This window comes from Coregonus clupeaformis, chromosome 4, assembly GCF_020615455.1.
Source record: "Coregonus clupeaformis isolate EN_2021a chromosome 4, ASM2061545v1, whole genome shotgun sequence".
Lineage (NCBI taxonomy): Eukaryota > Metazoa > Chordata > Actinopteri > Salmoniformes > Salmonidae > Coregonus > Coregonus clupeaformis.
This window is the reverse complement of record NC_059195.1, coordinates 4,997,313-5,013,089: the sequence shown is the minus strand read 5'-3', so window position 1 is coordinate 5,013,089 and position 15,777 is coordinate 4,997,313. Positions and strand designations below refer to the sequence as shown.

Below are 15,777 nucleotides of genomic sequence, written 5' to 3'. Positions count from 1 at the left end.
TGGGGGCTCTTTCATTTTTGTACACTTTGCCTCTGTTTTACATTAACCAGTTCCTCTGGACTGACTAAATGCAAAACAGCCAACATAAACAAAGTACAGAAAATACATATTATCAGAGGAACCGTTAACACACTCCAGAATACTGCAACATTAGGCCTACCCACCGTAAATGTCCCTTTTCCTCATCATTTGGTCAGGGTTAGATAGCCCCACCAGAAATGTATACATTTAGAAATGCTGTTAATGCAATCATATTTCTGGTATTCATATTGTGTTGCAATGTTATTCAAACCCATTTGTGAATGGCATATGGAACGTATTCATCTTGTGTGAAATGTTCAGTAGGGAGGTGTTCAGTAATTTTTTTATTTATTGTCAAAAGCATAATCATTCAAGTAACCCAACACTTAGTTTAGATGTCTTGCTAAGTTGCCTTTTCCCAACTCAGTGCGTCCGCATGTATTTAAGTGATAATGATCGAGAAGCCGGTGTTTGAAGGCTATATTGGCACGGGTGTTGTTACATATTAAAATAATGATTGACATATTTTAATTAAAAACTTTATTTTGATTAATTTATTCATACTATTTAATCCTTCCATGAGATATAGTCCCAACACAAATATAGGGTTGCTACCCAAGCCGGCTGGTCATTCGGTCTATCGGTTCGGTTGCCAGAGATGCGACCCAGTCTTTAAGTATTTTTGTTATAGATCTATGGACCCAGTCGTTCGTTCTAAATGTTCCGTTGCCATGATGGCTGGCAACGTTCTTATCCCTTGCTTGCTAGCTAGCCAACTTTGGCTAACACAGTCACGTCAAACAGTGCAGCCAGAATAACAGCAAAGTAGCTGCATTTGCGTTTGTTTAAGCTGTTTTCTAGTGATTTTTTGGGATACATCCATTTTCACATTTACATTTTAGTCATTTAGCAGACGCTCTTATCCAGAGCGACTTACAGTTAGTGAGTGCATACATTATATATTTTAATTTTGATTTCGCCTGGCATAGAACATTTTCTCTCTCACAGCTAACACAATCACTTCAAACTGAAGCTGGAATTCGTGTTTTTTAATTGGCATTTCTTTATTTTATTTTATTTTATTTTTGATTTTATGTTTTGGGGGGGCATTTCTTTGTATATATCCATAAAAATGATACTGATTCATGATTTCGACTGGCTGAGAAAAGCTGCCAGCCTGTCTGTCTCGTCCCGACTCCCGACACGTTCATTACCATAAGACAGCTGGAGATCGAATTTCAATATTGAAACAATGTTGCAAATGTTGGAGAGACAGACAACAATGTTATTACAAATCTCCGCTGTTAAAAACCAAATGCCAGGCTAAAATAAATGTCTAGATGCTTTTTACAGTGTAGATCTAGTATATAAATTGCCTGGCTGAGTTGATGAGACAGTGGATTGTGCGGTCAGATGGAACAGAGTAAATAGGCATTTCAACATCATAGATTTAGCCGGTAGTAACGTGTGGAGTAAACACCGGCTGGAATGCAATTTTAACCAATCAGCATCCAGGATTAGACACACCCGTTGTATAACCACACATATCCACTGTATCCCCATGCCAAACCAGTCCCATAGTTGGCAGTATTTTTTAATTGCTCCCATTAAGGTGGTCATAAATCCCAACACATTGCATAAAAAATCTGAGTTTAACAGCAGCGTTCTGGACTACAGCAGTGTAAGGTCTCCAAGGAATTGGGCAATTCATTTAATCTGAACAGTGAACAGACAGTAGGCTAATACTATAATAAACTATTTATTTATAGTATGTTTAGGTTTTATTAGGCTAAATAAGCATTTCAGCATTTATAAACATATATAACCATTTATAATGGCTTATCAATAAAAGTTATTAGAAAATGTAACATCGAAAGATGGAATACAGCATTACTTAAGCCTCTAATGAATGTTTGGTATTCTAAACAGTTTGTGTACTTTTTATAGTCTAGGCCTACTGCATAGTATAATTTCAAGATAATCCATGTGTAGCCATGTGTAGCAGTCAGTATTCTATTTCAGGATTTCCCAAACATTTCAGGCCTATGATCCAACTAGAGCCTTTTTCAAGTTCTCACGACCCATGAAATGAACCCCATTTGAATAAAATCTATGTTTGTTGTCACAACTCAGTCTTAGAAACACTGGCCTACTATGTTGGCTTCTACAATTGTCAAGGCCAAGACCCAAAGGCAATTGTTTTCTTCCCTTCCCTGACTACTTTAGATTAAATTGCTGTCATTGGTGTGGGTTGTTGATATGAGTCTCAGTGTAGGAGTGCTGATCTAGGATCAGTTTTGTCTTTTAGATCATAATTAGGGATGGGCACTAATATGTAAAGTCATTATCGACATCAGTAGATTTTAAAAAATTTGATATCGATATCATATATCGTAATTTTAAAACATGTGTAGGCAAAAAATGTGTTTTATCTTCCACCGTAACGTTGTGGTTTCAGTTCCTTATGAGCCACCATAGTTGTCACTGCTCGAATGGATGAAGCAAACTGGCTGGCTAGCTAAATCTAAACTGGAGTAAACAAACTAGCTGTACCGCTACAACAAATCTGTAGCTAGATTTCCATATAATTTGTGCCCATTCCATCTCTGTCCAATTCGCTAAAAACGTCACCATCCACAGATCTGTAGGAGAGAGTAGAGCTAGCGTGTTTGAAAAAATTCAACCCAATGGAGCTAGCTAGCTAACGTTAACTAAAACAGATGAAAGAAATTGCAAGCAACAAGCATATTTTTTTTTTACCCCCTTTTTTGATATTGTCTCATTGCTGCAACTCCCGAACGGGCTCGGGAGGCGAAGGTCGAGTCACGCGTCCTCCAAAACATGACCCGCCAAAGCGCGCTTCTTAACACCTGCCCGCTTAACCCGGAAGCTCGCTTAACCCGGAAGCTAGCCGCATCAATGTGTCAGAGGAAACACCATTCAACTAACAAGTCAGCCTGCAGGCGCCCGGCCCTCCACAAGAAGTCGCAAGAGCGCGATGAGCCAAGTAAAGCCCCCCCCCGGCCAAACCCTCCCCTAACCTGGACGACGCTGGGTCAATTGTGCGCCGCCCTATGGGACTCCCGATCACGGCCGGTTGTGATACAGCCCGGGATCAAACCCGGGTCTGTAGTGACGCCTCTAGCACTGCGATGCAGTGCCTTGGACCACTGCCCCACTCGGGAGGCCCAGCATTTATTAATTTTTTCCAGATTAACTGTGCGCAAGCATCAACTAAACTTAAGCCACACATAATATAAACAACACATGTTTGTTACAACTATCCATCTTTCTTATCATGTGCTAGCTGGCTAGCAGCTGGCTATTTTGTCGGATGGGTTCCACCACTGACTTAGGGGCTAGTCACTAGTTACATGGCTTGCTGGCTAGCTAGTTAGCTAGCATCTAGCTGAGGGGCGTTAGGTAACGTTAGCTAAAGCAGATGGGGAAAAAAATTGGCAGTTGGCTATCTACACACATGTAAAAAAACAAATGAACTGTGCAAAGCATCAACTAAACTAAAGAATGTAAAGACAACTGTTAAACATTTTATTCATAAACTGTCCATACTGTCTATACGCACCTATATACACACACATACACTACCAGTCAAAAGTTTGGACACACCTACTCATTCAAGTGAGTATATAGATATATAGATACACCGTGACGAGTGTATATATATCTATATCTATATCTATCTAGATATCTATCTCTATATCTACAGTTGAAGTCGGAAGTTTACATACATTTAGGTTGGAGTCATTAAAACTTGTTTTTCAACCACTCCACAAATTTCTTGTTAACAAACTATAGTTTTGGCAAGTCCGTGACGAGAGCCTGAGGCTCATTGTCATGCCATTCATTTGCTGCCATCACCTCTTGTTTCAGCATGATAATGCACAGCCCCATATCGCAAGGATCTGTACACAATTTCCGGAAGCTGAAAATGTTCCAGTTCTTCCATGGCCTGCATACTCACCAGACATGTCACCACCCATTGAGCATGATTGGGATGCTCTGGATCGACGTGTACGACAGTGTTCCAGTTCACCAATATCCAGCAACTTCTCACAGCCATTGAAGAGGAGTGGGACAACATTCTACAGGCCACAATTAACAGCCTGCGAAGGAGATGTGTTGCGCTGCATGAGTCAAATTGTGGTCACACCCAGTACTGACTGGTTTTCTGATCCACGCCCCTACCTTTTTTTAAAGGTATCTGTGACCAACAGATGCAAATCCATAGATTAGGGCGTAATGAATTTATTTAAATTGACTGATTTTCTTATGTGAACTGTAAATCAGTAAAATCTTTGAAATTGTTGCATGTTGCGTTTCTATTTTTGTTCAGTTTATATGTATCATCATGAAAACTGTAATAATGCAATTTAGCAAGTCATATTTGATCATCAACCGTGTCAAATGCTTTGGATAAATATAAAAAAATGCCAAGAGCGTATTCATTGTTGTTCAGGGCTGTAAAGATGTTACCCACAAGTTGTAAAAGAGCAATATCTGTGGGGTAGTTTTTACGAAAACCATGTTGGTTCTCATATAGAATAGCATTGGTTTAAGTGTTTCAACATTATTTTATACACCATTTTCTCTCCAAAACAAAACTGTAGTACAGATATTGGTGAAGATATACACTCACCGGACAGTTTATTAGGTACACCCATCTAGTACCAAGTTGGAACCCCTTTGCCACCAGAACAACATGAATTTATCAGGGCATGGATTCTACAAATTGGAAATGTTCCAAAGGGATGTTGGTCCATGCTGATGCGATGTCATCACAAAGTTGCTGCAGATTGGACGGCGGTACACCCCCGCCACCAGCCTGTACCATTGACACCATGCAAGATAGGTCCATGGACTCATGCTGCATACACCAAATCCTGACTCTGCCATCAGCATGACGCAACAGGAACCAGGATTCGTCGGACCAGGCAATGTTTTTCCACTCCTCAATTGTCCAGTGTTGGTGATCGTGTGCCCACTGGAGCCACTTCTTCTTCTTTTTAGCTGATAGGAGTGGAACCCGGTGTGGTCGTATGCTGCAGTAGCCCATCCGTCACAAGGATTGATGAGTTGTGCGTTCCGAGATTCTGCACACCACTGTTGTACTGTTATTCGTCTGTTTGTGGCCCGCCTGTTAGCTTGCAACATCAACAAGCTGTTTTTTTCTCCCACAGGACTGCCGCTGACTGGATGTTTTTTGTTTGTCGCACCATTCTCGGGAAACCCTAGACACTGTCGTGCATGAAAAGCCAGCAGGGTTGCCGTTTCTGAGATACTGGATCCGGCGTGCCTGGCACCGACGATCATACCACTCTCAGTTGCTTAGGTCACTCGTTTTGCCTATTGTAACGTTCAATCGAACAGTAACTGAATGCCTCGATGCATGTCTGCCTGCTTTATATAGCAAGCCATGGCCACGTGACTCAATGTCTGTCAGAGCGATCCGAGAACGGGGTGGTTTACCTAGTCAACTTGCCAGTGAGTGTACGTTAGAGGCTCAATAATCGAGGAAGACACTGCACTGGGCGAAAAGGGTCAATATCAGGGGATAACTTCATCTGTATACACTGAACAAAAATATAAACGCAACATGTAAAGTGTTGGTCCCATGTTTCATGAGCTGAAATAATAAATCACAGAAATGTTCCATAGGCACAAAAAGCATATTTCTCTCAAATGTTGTGCACAAAAGTGTTTACATCCCTGTTAGTGAGTATTTCTCCTTTGCCAAGATAATCCATCCACCTGACAGGTGTGGCATATCAAGAAGCTTATTAAATAATATGATCATTACACAGGTGCACCTTGTGCTGGAGATAATAAAAGGCCACTCTAAAATGTGCAATTTTGTCACACAACACAATACCACTGATGTCTCATGTTTTGAGGGAGCATGGAATTGGCATGCTGACTGCAGGAATGTCCACCAGAGCTGTTGCCAGAGAATGTAATGTTTCTCTACCGCCTCCAACTTCGTTTTAGAGAATTTGGCAGTACGTCCAACCAGCCTCACAATCACAGACCACGTGTATGGCGTTGTGTGTGCGAGGAGTTTGCTGATTCAACGTTGTGAATAGAGTGCCCCATGGTGGCGGTGGGGTTATGGTATGAGCAGGCATAAGCTACGGACAACGAACACAATTGCATTTTATCAATGGCAATTTGAATGCACAAAGATACCTTGACGAGATCCTGAGGCCCATTGTCGTGCCATTCATCCGCCGCCATCACTTCATGTTTCAGCATGATAATGTACAGCCCCATGTCGCAAGAATCTGTACACTGAATGCATTTCCACTGCTCCAGAGTCCAATGGCGGTGAGCTTTACACCACTCCAGCAGACACTTTGCATTGCACATGGTGATCTTCATTAAAAAAACAATTTCATAATAAACAAACAGTTTTGTGCTGAAGTTGCTTCCAGAGGCAGTTTGGAACTTGGTAGTGAGTGTTTCAACCAAGGACAGACGCACTACGCACTTCAGCACTTGGCGGTCCTGTTCTGTGAGCTTGTGTGGCCTACCACTTTGCGGCTGAGCCGTTGTTGCTCCTAGACATTTCTACTTCACAATAACAGCACTTACAGTTGACCGGGGCAGCTCTAGCAGGGCAGAAATTTGACAAACTGACTTCTTGGAAAGGTGGCATCCTATGACAGTGCCATGTTGAAAGTCACTAAGCTCTTCAGTAAGGCCATTCTACTGCCAATGTTTGTCTATGGAGATTCAATGGCTGTGTGCTCGATTTTATACACCTGTCAACAACGGGTGTGGCTGAATTATCCAAATCTATTGTATATATATAGTGTATGTCTGATCGAAAATGGACTAAATCTGACTCATGATCAATGTCCAGCGCCAAATTATTTTACCTGTTCAGGTGCCGAAAATCATTGTGCTTCTTCACATGAAGGTGACATATCTGAGCATACATTTGCACCATATTCAGTAGTAGGCTACAAGCCACAGAAAAGCAAACACCGTCATATTTAATCCAAAGCACATTTCTGCTATTTCTGTTTAAAAATGCAGCATAGCAAATCCAGAACTCTTATCACAACACATGTTTTCTGTAAAGATGCAAACTAAGGCCAATCTTTGCAAAACATTTATTTTATTTATTTAACAGAAAATTCAATTTGCACACCCTCAATACCCCTGCCTGCCCTGTTTGTTATGCACGATGGACAAGATGGGGTCGTGGAACCAACGTGGTAGTGTTGGTCTGTGATCCACTCCAAACTGTCAATGCATAAATCATGAATCAATATTGTGTAGATATAGCAAGAAAATATTGTCATTTCACATGACCATAGCACTCTACCTGCTTCATTCATGATGTGAAAACTAACTGGAACAAGCTAGCTAGCCAAGTGGCTAGGGAGCTAGCTAGCTATCTTATATTAACAGGTGTCACCTTGAGGCTTGATAGTGGGTTAAAAAAATCCTGAAGGGAAGGACATTTTGTTATTTGTAAGCTAGCTAGGCTACCAGCTAGCTTTTACCTCCCTATCAAGCCTAGCTAGCTAGCTAGCCCTACTGGCTGCTGGCCAAATTAGCTAACATTCTTGATTGTAGTTACTAAGAGAAATAAAACATCTCAAATTAGCCACTCACTTTAGCGTTAACTTCTTTGTTTTTCCAGTTGACAGTCCGACACACACCATTTACAAACTCATTTGTGGCGCCCAAATTCAGAAATGCCCCCTGTGTAGTTGGTAGAGCATGGCGTTTGCAACGCCAGGGTTGTGGGTTCGATTCCCACGGGGGGGCAGTATGAAAATGTATACACTCACTAACTCTAAATCCCTCTGGATAAGAGCGTCTGCTAAATGACAAAAATGTAAAACTCCACAATATGTGATTCTTGTTGCTAGGCTACCAGTTACAGTGCTTGCAGTTTGCGCGTGCCTTTATGCAGATGGCATACAAAAAGTTTAGCTAGTGTCTGAAATAATTATATAGATTTAACATTTATCAAGTTATTGAACATGTCCTCAAAACTAAGATAAGCATCAGAAATTGTCCTTATTTAGCATATCAAAAAGCATATAAAGATCCTGATATGGACCTCAGTCAAGAGCATATGCATTGTATGTTCTGAGAAAATATACTATGTAGGCCTACTGTCAGTATTTGTCTTCATATAGAGAATATAAGATGTCCACACAGGATATCTAATGAGTCAATATCCGGCCATACCATGCATGATATCGGGAACGAATCAAAAAATTATTAGTGCATGAAAGAAAAATATAGATTTCAAATTTGACAAGTTATTGAGAATGTGCTGAAAACTCTGAAATGCATCAGAAATCGTCCGTATTTTCAGCATATCAAAAAGCATATCAAGATCTGGTTATGGACCTCAACCAAGATAAGCATATTTGGAATCAATATAGCTTAATATCTTGAACATGCTGAGAAAACACAGATATGCGATGTATACAGTCAGTATTTGTCAACATGAAGGGAGAAAATAGGATGTCTAATATCTCAGGATATTGAATGAGTCCATATTTCAATTTTAGTCATTTAGCAGATGCTCTTATCCAGAGCAACTTACAGGAGCAATTAGGGTTAATTGCTTTGCTCAAGGGCACATAAACAGATCTTTCACCTAGGCAGCTAGGGGATTCGAACCAGTGAGCTTTCAGTTACTGGCCCAACGATAGGCTACCTGCCGCCCCATATCTGGCCATAGGAAGTCTCCAAAGGAAATGTCCATGTGTGATATCATATATGTCTAAAAGACACATCTGGATTCAGAAGTTGTCAGGATATTGTGCAAATCCACAAAACTCTAAATGTGCATTGGAAATGGTCTGTATTCTCTAGAATATCGAAAATGTGTAATGAAAAGATATCCCCTTTCCTGGTTGCTAAAATTCTAATAGTTCGCCTAATTTCAGTTTATGTGACAAAACAAGCAAGGATAGTGTAGAGAATAATTGTGCCATCTAAACTGCTGTGAAATACAATATCTTTTCCATAACCAAAAATATAGCATTTTCAGCTGTTTGAAGCTGATGTACAAAACCAAAAGTAAAAGACGAAAAAACGAATCTTAAGCATGGGAATCATAGAAATAGCGCCCATAGAACAGTTATACCGCTTATTTGACTTGCTTTTAATGAGAATGACAGATCTGTAACTACCATTTCTATGTGAATTTGGTCAGGTTGCCCAAAAAGTGACATGAATGACTGCCTCATCTCTGTACCCCAGGCATACAATTATCTGTAAGGTCCCTCAGTCGAGCAGTGAATTTCAAGCAGTAAATTTCAAACACAGATTCAACCACAAAGACCCTGGAGGTTTTCCAATGCGTCGCAAATAAGGGCACCTATTGGTAGATGGGTAAAAAAAAAGCTGACTTTGAATATCCCTTTGAGGATGGTGAAGTTATTAATTATGGATGGTGTATCAATAACCCAGTCACTACAAAGATGCAGGTGTCCATCCTAACTCAGTTGCTGGAGAAGAAGGAAACCGCTCAGGGATATCACAATGAGGCCAATGGTGACTTTAAAACAGTTACAGAGTTTAATGGATGTGATAAGAGAAAACTGAGGATGGATCAACAACATTGTGGTTACTCCACAATACTAACCTCAATGACAGCGTGAAAAGAAGGAAGCCTGTACAGAATACAAATATTCTAAAACATGCATCCTGTTTGGAATAAGTCACTAAAGTAAAACTGCAAAAAATTTGGCAAAGAAATTAACTTAATGTCCTGAATGCAGAGCATTATATTTGGGGCAAAACCAACACAACACATCACTGAGTACAACTCTTTATATTTTCAAGCATGGTGGTGGCTACATCATGTTATGGATATGCTTGTCATCGGCAAGGACTTTATTATTATTGGATTATTTTGTATTTTTCCCCCTTTGTTCTCCCCAATTTCGATCTTGTCTCATCGCTGCAACTCCTCAACGGGCTCGGGAGGCGAAGGTCGAGTCATGCGTCCTCCGAAACATGACCCGCCACACCACGCTTCTTAACACCTGTCCGCTTAACTAAAGATCACGGCCGGTTGTGACACAGCCTGGAATCGATCCCTGGTCTGTAGTGACACCTTTAGCACCGTGATGCAGTGCCTTAGACCGGTGTGCCACTCAGGAGGCCCTAGAGAGTTTTTTTTTAATAAACAGAATAGAGCTTAGGACGGGCAAAATCGTAGAGGAAAACTTGCTTCAGTCTGCTTTCCAACAGACACTGGGAGACAAATTCACCTTTCAGCAGGACAATAACCTAAAACACAAGGCCAAATCTACACTGGAGTTGCTTACCAAGAAGACAGTGAATGTTCTTGAGTGGCCGAGTTACAGTTTTGACTTAAATCTGTTTGAGAATCTATGGCAAGACTTGAACATGGTTGTCAAGCAATGATTAACAAACAATTTGACAGAGCTTGAAGAATTTGTAAAAGAATAATGTGCAAATATTGTAAAATCCAGCTGTGTAAAGCTCTTAGAGACTTACCCAGAAAGACTCACAGCTTTACTCGCTGCCAAAGCTGATTCTAACATGTATTAACTCAGGGATGTGAATACTTATGTAAATAAGATATTTCTGTATTTCGTTTTCAATATATTTGCAAAAAATGTATATATTAGCATATTTGCGCATCATGTTCAAAACATCTATAAGTGTCTTTGTTTGGCTTCACAATCAATTTTATACAGTTTTGGTTGATTTGGACATGATGCACAAAATATGCTAATATCGGTCACATGACTTGAATGGGATTTGTGCCACGAATGCTAAAATGTTAGCATGTGGAAATGGTGCCAGGGAAACGAAACCATAGCATGGATTGCTGTCATACCTTGTCGAAAGACTGCTTATAGGGTAAGGAAACTAATGTGTCATTTTGAAATTTGGGTGAACTAGCAAGCTGGTCGCATTGGTGAACCAATGCTATTACTTTGCTTTGCTAGCTATCCGCCTAGTGCGGCATTATTGTATTAATTTTTTACAAAAGAGTGTCGGAAGTGGGTAAAATAAGTATTAAACGATATCACATGCCTCTGTCATATCGCTATGAAATTATATCGATATCATATTGAATGATCAATATTGGTGCCCAACACTAATCATAATCACACCTCATTCCCCTATATTTTTAAAATACTATTTTACTCCCTACTTCTGTCTGTGGGGAAAGGTTCCTCTGTCTGCTGCGCCCAGCGCTATCATGTGACCTAGTGTTGGCATAACTCAGAACCATCACATCACTCTCCAGTGGAGGGGATTATAGCCATTCTGTCTGGACTCCATGCAATTTAGCCTGTGCACATTTTCCCAGACCCAGGCATCACAATACATTTATTGAGATAAGCTGAAGATGAGGCAACTTGCACTCATGCCCACAGACAGACAGACAGACACGTAAAAAAGTATAGTTTTTTTTAAACCATGTGACTTGATTAGGAATAACTGGTCGCATCATAGCCCATATAAAACCTTTTTACAATGGATGAATCACTGTCATACCTTATAGGGTCCAGAGTCTTCCTAGTTAGGTTAACATATAAGGAAAAACTCCAGGCCCCAGGGGTAAATATTGCCCCACTGCTCTGGGACCTATGGTGCCACCAGTCTGCTTGCAGTTGTCAGTTATCGTCAGGTATGTGGATGATCAGGGCTTTATTCAGGAACGGTTCTTGGGCTACTTTGATGTGTCAAGTGGGTGAGATGCACAGTCTGTGTTTGACTTTATGAATTCTGAGATGTCTGAGTTTAACTTCATAGAGAAACTTGTTGTCCAAACCTATGATGGCGCAGCTGTAATGGAATGTATCTGCTATTTGTATTTACAGCTAAGTCCCCTCCTGTTCCCTGATTAAGAGGTGATGACTACTCCACTACACTACCATTGTCAACTTTCTCCTCACATGAACTGAAGCCACATCTCATGTGCCCGCTCATCCACTGGCACATTGAATGTTTCCCCTCCAAGCACTGTGAGTACTCCTATCAATTTTCTCTCATTACTGTATGTAGAGTCAATCACATACACAAACACAATCACATTATTAAACATCAATGATTTTACTCCTTGCTTGGACTAACTCATTCTTTGTTCTTTGTCTAACTGTGTAGTGTGTTGTGTTATTGTTTTTTGTCTTCCCAGTCAAATCCTGTCCTGCACTGGTCAAGCCTCTGAACACCTCAACTCATGCCTCATACCCTCATTCAATCACTGCTGTGATCCCTTTCCAACACTGTAAGTAGCCCTCTCATTCCCATTCCCCATAATATTGTACTATAAATGTCTTTATTAAATGCTTTAGGTTAAAATAATTAGTCTTTGACGATTTTTGAAACAGACTTTGTAGTCTCCGTGCATTCCGCGCCTATACTGTGGGTCTCCCATCCTTCTAAATTTTTCAAGTCACCAGCCTCCACTGATATAGGCTAAATGTCCTCAGTATCATTTCACTATTTGCAAAAAGTATGATGCTTGAGGTGAACATATATTTGCACTTATGGGAAATTAGTCATTATAAAATACTCAATCTCTCAAAATACCTTAATTCACCAAATTCCAATTATACAGTTTGGCTAAACCTTGTTTATCAGTGAATTAATATTTATTGGGGCAAGAATGCACAGCTATCCAACAAAAACAATGGTGCGGACAATGTTGACAGTGATTCAAGAAAACAGTATATCTATCAATTTGTCAAATGATCAAAGTTGCAAAGGGAATGCTGAAACAACTCAAAACAGGGACCTTATCACACCATCCCTCATGTTACATTTGGGAATGTAGAAGGCAAAAGGTAATAACCTATTTTACATCAGGGCCATTACGATAGGCCTATACTTCTACAAAGTGGTAATGTAGCCTATTATTAGCACAGTAATGCTGTAAAATATTACGCTTACCTTGACCTGCGCGCTAACTTTGTTCGTAGCCTTCCCTGTGGCACATTCCCTTGAGAGAACTTGACAGACCGACTGCATAAGGGCGCAAGTCCAGCAATGTTAATCACATGTCTTGTTAACAAGAGAGAAGAAAGTCTCCGCCTCCATGCCCTTACTTCAAAAGGTCAGGCTCAATAATACGCAATAAATCCTTATGTGAATTTGTATGATGTTGATTCCTATTTGAATTTGTCTCTATTGTCGACATAAGAGGTAGGCCATATTAAGCCTTAATAAGCCTTAAATAAATATAAATGATATGAAAAACTTTTCCTAAAAAGTTATTCATATTGATTGAGTTTAGACAATCGGTTAGTAAGCATGGCCAATAATAGCATAATATAATTGGCCCATGAGTATATTTATAAAAATGTGTATTTATCCTTTATGTAACCAGGGAAGTCACAATTGAGATTGACATCTCTTTATCAAGTGAGCCTTGGATGAGTGTGAGTGAGTGTGTGGTATTAGTGATTGTGCCTCAATACAATGTGTCAAAGTGTTGGGACTGTTTCCGTCATGGGCGTTTCAGGACATGACATATGACATATGGAGGCAAAGTAGCAGGGAGAGCAGGAGGACGTCCTGTTACTTTCTCTCAAATTAACTTAAGCAAATCACTCAATACACAACTGAAAGGGAAAACAATAGCTCTCGCAACAGATCCTCACTTTCCAGGTTATACTGACAGGTCTAGTGAAAATCTAGTACACTTGAACTTCAACATCTCACCACTAGTATTTATGTGACTGCCTACGGTGGGGTAATTCAAGGTGGAACTGGAAGACACTTCATCATGAAGGCTAAGGTGTACTAGCGAAGGGTTAGGGCACCTCTTCCACCCCTCTCCTATGTTACAAGCCCAGCCAGATGACTGAACTGACCACCTTCCCTTAAAAAGCTGTTACCTAAAGGCCCACACCAACTGTATGATTTTAGCTGTCTTATGCAACGATTTTGCCATTCCAGACATTGTGGGCAAATGGTTGTAAACGATTGTCGGACGTCTTGGCTCGTTCAGTATGACAGGGTCTAGGTCTGCCGATTAACTACCACTATGTGCGGTTGTAGGGTTCGACAAAGTTCTGGCAGTGTCATAAATGTTGAGCCTTCATCGTGTAGTGTGGCTGGCGTTACGAGCCGATCCCGGTGACTGACTAATAGGAACACGACCGGCAATGAAGAAATGCATTTGTTTATAAAAAAAATTATACTATAGAATTCACACATCGTAAAATGAAAACTTGGTGCAAGTAATGGGCTGTGTCTAGTTACAAATAACAAACACACCTTGAATGTCAAAATCGCAATGCTTGTATTGAGTAATGGCAATGATAATGTGGAGGCGCATATCACATTCGAGCTATGGGGTTTATATTCAGCGTTACTGTTTTCATGTTGTGATGTGCCTCTTTAATTTGAGAGTTGAGCTTTCATTACGAGGAGCGCACATTCACAACGGTAGGAGGAGCAGTGTCTGTCAATCATCAACATAGCAACAGCTTGTTGTTCTTTCAATACCATGCTTGATATGCCCAGTTGCAGTTGACGTAGCCTATGTCGGCTGACGTAGCCTTGTAAGCCAATCGCAAAATTTGATGACAGAACTGAAGCAAATCGTAAAATCTGGACAGGTTGATATCAAGATTTCTATTTGGTCACGTTGCACAGTGTGACATGTAATAATCGTAAAATAGTTAATCTGACGTACAGTGTGGGAAGGCCTTAAGCAGAGAGAGAGCTAAGAGCTGTGCAGTAGGTACAGATGTAGGATCGTAATTTGAGTCAGTTTGCTACAGCAGGAAAATAATCCTGCAGCAACAGGAAATGTGAATTATTATGTGGATTATAATTCATGGATTTGTAGGGGTTGATACATTTTTTGTTAGGGCAAATCAAGTCTGACATTTAAAAGTGGACATTACACATTTTAGAAGCCTTTCTAAACTTCTCGGCTACAAAAGAAGATCAATTTAAGATCCTACATCTGTAGCTATGCTCTGTTGTGTGCAAAATCTTGATTATTTCAGGAGTTTGTGACGCTCCCAAAATACAAACTCAATGTGTTGTCGCTCACAGAATAGGGAACTAACAAAGAAGTCACTTCGACAACCAAACCAAAACAGAAAGGGTTTCAAACACACCCATGGGGGTGTCCACTGAAAGTTGGCAAAGCAACTAGTAAAGGGTTTCTAAAAGACACCCACCATGGATACCCATGTCACGCCCTGACATAGAGATCTCTAGTTGGTTTGGTCAGAGTGTGAATTTCTATGTAATTATCTAGTATGTGTATTTCTATGTTGGCCGGGTGTGGTTCCCAATCAGAGGCAGCTGTCGATTGTTGTCTCTGATTGGGGATCATACTTAGGTAGCCATTTTGCCTACCTATGTTGTGGGATCTTGTTTCTGTTTGTTTGGCTTATTTTGATGTATAGCCTTTAGAACTTCACGTTCAGTTGCTTTGTTGTTTTTTCGAGTGTTTATTGTTAACATTAAACATGTACGCATACCACGCTGCGCCTTGGTCCAATCCTTTACACGACGAACGTGACAGAAGATCCCACCACCAACGGACCAAGCAGCGTGGCCAGGAGGAGCAGACACTCTGGACACAGGTGGGGAAAACATTTTGGACATGGGAGGAGATATTAGGTGGTAAAGGACCCTGGGCGAAGGAAGAAGCCCAGGCAGGAGAGGATCAACGGCGAAATCGAAGTTTGAGACCGCGAAGGAAGCCCGAGAGGCAACCCCAATAAAAAAAAATTGGGGGGCACACGGGGTGGT

At 40.6% G+C, this 15,777-nt stretch overlaps 1 protein-coding gene across 2 annotated transcripts in view; it reads right to left on the bottom strand.

The window, feature by feature from the left end:
• LOC121550703 (melanophilin-like) overlaps positions 1-13,037 on the bottom strand; it is a 167,270-nt gene extending 154,233 nt beyond the window's left edge. For both annotated transcript variants that reach the window (XM_041863064.2, XM_041863070.2), the window contains exon 1: positions 12,952-13,037. The gene's annotated coding sequence lies outside the window, so the exon portion shown is untranslated. The remainder of the gene's footprint in view (positions 1-12,951) is intronic.
• Between the last annotated feature and the right edge of the window lie 2,740 nt (positions 13,038-15,777).